The sequence below is a fragment of the Anser brachyrhynchus genome, assembly GCF_964034855.1.
Source record: "Anser brachyrhynchus genome assembly, chromosome: 3".
Taxonomy (NCBI): Eukaryota; Metazoa; Chordata; class Aves; order Anseriformes; family Anatidae; genus Anser; species Anser brachyrhynchus.
In genome coordinates this window covers 107,015,924-107,021,875 of record NC_137696.1, presented here as the reverse complement: position 1 = coordinate 107,021,875, position 5,952 = coordinate 107,015,924, and positions in this window count along the sequence as shown.

Below are 5,952 nucleotides of genomic sequence, written 5' to 3'. Positions count from 1 at the left end.
ACTATTTTACAGAAAGAGGGAAGATGCATAGAAGGTGATATAATTTTCCCGGGATGAGTGCCAGAGTCAAAAAGGAAATTCAGAAATCATTTTAAGTATCCAATAGTCTTTCTCACAGAACATATTGCTTCTTAATAATAAGCTACAGCTTCCCACGTTGACAATGAAAATACTATCTGCTTTTGGCCAATATAACCACCATCCATTCTTTCATGATGAAAAATTACACCAATGAATGGCAGAATGACTAGAGCAGTAAGTCAAGTGTTTCTGAGTAAACAGACTGTATAAAATACTGATTAGACTGATTTGGGTATATATAAAAACTATCAGCACAACACAAATGGACTTTAGACACCATGAAGCTAAAACTGTCACTTTCCCTTTTTTAGAGTGCTTTGGTCTTGTACAACCTGCCAAGACATAATAACCCTTAGTTTTTGCTCCAAGATACAGTTACTCCCTTGCTTCCTTTTCATCTACCTCCTAATATTGATTAATACTGTTCATTTTACAAGAGCTGACTATGATTCACTGAATGTAAGGGGTCAGTGAAGTGGCTAAGGTTTCTTTATTTGATTCCTGTTAATCTTTGTAGCTGGAAATCTAAAGGAAAAACAAAAGAAAATGACAAGTCACTTAATGTATCAAAAGCAAGACATTAAGGTTAGAAAGACTATTATTAATTCTCAAAAATATATTGTCTTCAAAAAAACCTCTTTCCTTTCACTCCTTCCTTTTGCAACTGCTATTTTTGAGAATGCTCCACCATGTTGGATAAGTCTAATTTTCCTATACACTTTTTGAAAAAAATTTGGTAGTTTTTTTCCACATAGCGAAAAAATAGCCAGACTAAGAACTTGTTAAATATTTAAGCTGGATACTTAACTAACTCTGGCTATATGCTATCTGAGTTTGGTATCTGACTTGCATTCTGGGTAAGTAAAGACTGGTAAGCCTTCAACCATATAAATATCTAAAACCAGACAAAATGGCATGGCTTAGAGCAATTTGTTTATATTATTTATTTAGGCATGTCACAGACGTATGAGATTAATTGTCTCAGGTATACACATACTTATTATCCAAATCACTACTAACATGGAAATCTACAAGTAGCAAAACTACATGAGATAGTAATTGTTGCTTAGATAATAACACATAATTATTTAAAGTTTAGCAGACTAAAAAAATAATTTGATATATTTCTTGGCTATTTTATAATCTGGGAGTCAGTTGCAACTGTAAAAAGATGACACCGAATGTTCCATACAACATACAGAAAGGCAAAGAGATAGGTGGAGTCAAAAAGAGAGTTATTATTCCCCAAATAAGATAAAATACATGACATAAGCCATGGCTCTCTCCCCTTCCCTGTTTTCCTCAATCAGTATATTACATGAGGGAGAATGATGCAAGAAGGCCTGTCATTCTAAGCTATACTCTGTGAACATCCTTTTAGGATTTTGGCTTATTCATTCAAAATCATTTCAGCTGCTTGCCATTGCTGTATCCCTCATTTTCCATTAATCCATAAAATACTCAACAGTCCAGTTCTGTCAGTGTTTTAGAACCTTTACATGACATTAAGTTAGATATAACTAATTGAGAAATGATGATGGGGATCTAGAGGGAAAAGGCCAGAAAGGGCATTACTATTAGTTTTTTATTTCAAGACTAAATAAATAAGCGACTATTACATCTGAAAAACTTGCACTTCTTTTCAATACCTGAATTTAATGATCCACAGTTAAAGATTTTTGCTTCTTAAAATAGAAAGGTAACTACGTCCAACAAGAAAGTGGAAGTTAACTAGGTAAAATCACTGAGATCTGGATAAGTGTGTACCATGTGACTAAAAAGAGGGATTCTCTGATGTAAATCTTACAACAGGAATATCTAAAACTCTTGACTGCTGGAATTATTCACAAATGAATGCATTAACTAGCGAAAGTGGAAGTCAGAATTAAATTGAAATCTGTGACCTGACATTAAGATGGACGGTAGCTAAATTAAGAAATAAACCAGTCTTGTGCCCACTAGAAACAAGATTGTCATGAACTTTCATAGAGCTTTGAATCAGGCCTTTATAGTGGAAAATCAAATCTAAAAAACTCTTTGTAAAATACAAAGCTTCCAGTGGATCTCTCTGAATATTCAGTGTTTATTACAGAGCAAATAATTTTTTCTCAGGTGTGGAAGCAACATGAAAATGATGTATTATAAAGTGCCTCAGGTTTCCTGTGTTATAATGTAGGAGACAATATGCTCCACGTGGTCATGTGAAAGGGATGATTTTATGTATTGGTATTCCTGGGAAAGGGCAGAGTGTACATTATTAAGGTGCGGGTAGAGTGTGTGCAAGTTATGAAGGCCTCTAAATTGGGCTCCTAGTACATCCTTGTCTAGTGCTGGAAGAACCATTGCTTCTCATCTAATACATAGTCCAACATTCAAGGTGAAATCATATTAAAGCATTCACTGACCATGTACTGCTGGCATATGGCATCAGAGACATCAAAAAGGCTCTACAACTTCACTGTAGATGTGTGACCTACAGCCTTGACCGGGAGAACTGGGAGCAATAATCAGTGATGTAAGCTATATATATGCTGTAAACCTGAATACTGCCAATACCACACATTAAGAATTACCATTCTTCATTCCAAAACCTGCTTAGGTATGCCACAGGGCTCTTGGACTTTTAAAATATTTCTTCATATTTCAGTGTGCAGACTGGACCTGCCTTCATGGGCTGTTGGTGCTTGTAACACGCAGCAGTAAGCAGCCTGAAGCAGGAATGTCTGTCCGGTGGCTCACCCCCAAGAGAAAGGGCTGCTGGCCAAATCTTCTGCCCACTGTCATGCACTGGCATCCCCTCACAGTCCCTCTGGACCACTTGATGCTCTTGCAGATGACCCTTGCAGTACCTCATGGTGCTTCTGGCCTCCCACATTCTTTGCCACCAGCACCATGCACAGCCTCAGATGCAGGAGGAACTGGAGCTCCAGTGTGCATCAGAATGCTGCTTCTCACAGTCATGGTCTCATCTTCTGCTTTACAACTGCTTGAGGTAAGCCTGAGTTGAAGTCTTGTATTTAAGGGAGAGGAAGAGATGAATACCGTGGATCATACTGTACAGATAGACCCTAAAGTAAATCCAGTATTGCCATTTTTCTACAGTAGTTATGAAAAACTCAACTGAAAAGCTAGCTTGCAAGAGTTGGTTACTCGTTTAAGGAAGGCTATAGGTCACACACACCACGGCCTAGAGCTCAGCAGAGAGTGTATGGGGGGGACCCCAAATACTTAGGGAGCTATTTCAAAGTATGTTCAAAAGTATGAAGACTCCTCAGGGAAGAGGAAAAGTAAAAGTATAGGAGGATTTACAGAGTCCTTGAAGATTAAAAAAAAAATATGTAAAATTAAGGCAGTCTAATAGGAAAAGTTTAGCCAGAAGATGAGATGGCTTCTGAAGGGTGGTGAGGCTATCCTTACACTGACAGTAGCTGTGACGAGGGAAAAGCTGTGCTGCTGACCGAAACAGCATTTTCAGACTCACTCAAAGGTGTAGTGAAAGCAATATCTACCTAGAAGCAGTGTAATTAATAATAAATATTTTGTTGGCTGTAGGATCCCAACATTTTTCTTGTGATATTTCTTTTTTAGGAAAAAAAAGGGACAGCATGGAGAGGGACACATTGAGGGGGAGGGGTGGAGGGACATGATACACGACGACTAACAAGGACTGTGCTTAGATGCCACTGTCTCAGAGAGGAATAATTTCTAATATTTTTTTTTCCTAGTCTGTCTGTCTAGATGGCTAAAATCACATGAGATATCTGACCTAGTCATATGGGAAAGAGAGCAGTCAGGAACCAATTAGCAGAAGGAGTCAGTGCATTCCTGTTATCAGTAAAGTTAATTGGCAAGTGCTCACCTGTCATTCTAAAGCATCTGCCTATTCCTCTCTTTCATATTTTCTTAAGGTGTAAAGCTCTTGGTAGCACACAGTGTAAGGAGACATTCTGTATGGCTTTTCAAACTGATTTAGATATTTAGTTCCTTAAGTTTTGCCTTTTCACTAGGTTTGAATAAGCTTCAAAACCTCATTATTTGTTCTGTAAGGAAACCAATTAGAGGACTTAAAATAATCTATCAACTTCTTCAACAACTGTAGCCCTTGAAAGTGATGATGGCTGCTTATTGCCCCCATTTAATTCAGTTCCTGGTGGGCTGCTCTGGGATTCTTTGTTTTCCTCATCTTTTTTCCGAGGACAAGTGATATCTTCTGCTGCTGAAATATGACTTTCTTCAAGCAGCTTGGTGGATGTGTCTTGGGGCTATGTGCATACATCTGGGGAACCCTGCCTATGTGCAGGTCAATTTGAACACACAGTTGGCTGTCCATTAATGTCAGCTAGGAAAAAGGCTTGGCAGTTCCCTGGCCTGCTCCCACAGGCTGCAATATTTTCTTTGTAGGCATAAGTAAAGCAAAATATAGAGTCTTGGTGAATGTACTCTTTTCTGCAGAATCTTGGTAAAACCTTGCTTGAAGGTACTTGCATGAACAGGTTTCTTTTTCTGCTGCTCTTTCAACAGAATTCATATTTAGATGGTAAATGATTATGTGTTGAAGATTCTCCTTTCTGCCAATTACAGAACCCTAAAAGAAGCATGCTTCCTTTCATAAAGAATCTTTTTTATTCTAGCTGAAAACTGTGATTATATCAGGGAATTCTTTCAATTGAGGTGGGGGGGGGGGAGGAAGCACTTTATTTCTTCAGTCTAGATATTTGGGTATCTTAGAAGCAGCGTTAATTACCCTTATGGCTATTATTCCTTGAGTACACTATTCTTGTTCCAGAAGCCATTTTCTAAAGAAAATAAAAAATCCTCACAATGTTTTAAGCATTTATGATGCTTTCTTTCATTTCTTCTCTCTCAGTTCCTAAAAACTTAACCTTTTGGAATGCTGGAATGCCATTGCTGTTGTTGTCTGCAACAGCTCTGAGTTTAAAAAAAAAAGTAAGAAATGGTGCATCATTTAAGTGGGAGCTTTGGAAAGGTTTTGAAATGCTCTTTTGGTTACAGAAAACTCTTTATTTTATGGACTGCTTGAGCATTAGGATCTGTATGCCACCAAAATATTTGCAGTGGAAAATCTAACCAACCCTGCCAGATTTCTTTAAATATAAATACTCAAGACTTCTCTATCTGCAGGATCCAGCTTTTAAAGCAAAATATCAGGTATTATGAAGTTTTCAATGTGATTAAACTTGGCAAAGCACATCAATGCTCAAGTTAACATAACTACATAGACTAACTATACCAGTAGAAATGAAGTTTCTATCTAAAATACTTCCTGGCTTTTACAGAAGTGAAACTCACATACAGAGATGCTCTCTCCTAAAGTTAAAATGTTAGTGTTTTATTTTTTTCCAATGTCATGTTTTGATTTGGAATTGTTATTAAAAAGCTGGTGGGGAAAAAAATCTATATTGTGAACTAAGAGATTCCATACACAACTTCAATTATATCTAACACCATTTTAATAGGAAGATATTAAATTTACTTAAAAAATGAAAATATAACTAAGGAAACTCTGCTAATCTCAAACATGGACTTAATGTGCAATGCAGTTTATTTAAAAAAGTAAATGTCCCTGATTTTAGTCCATACAAATCAGTCTAAAAGGAGACTGTCAAGTGCTATATTTTTGCCACAGTTTCTCCTACTCAAGAACATAACATCACATACAGCAGAAGCTGGCCTAGGTGAGCCTGATGGACATTGTTTAGAACATGGGGTAGGCTCCAGGTTAACGGATCTGTCCTTGAGGCTTCATTGCTGCCCCTTCCTTCCTGCCACCTGATCTGATGCAATGGTGCCTCATGTAGTTGTATGACTGCAATATGTGTGTTGTTTTTTTACAATGAATCAGAAGAAAAC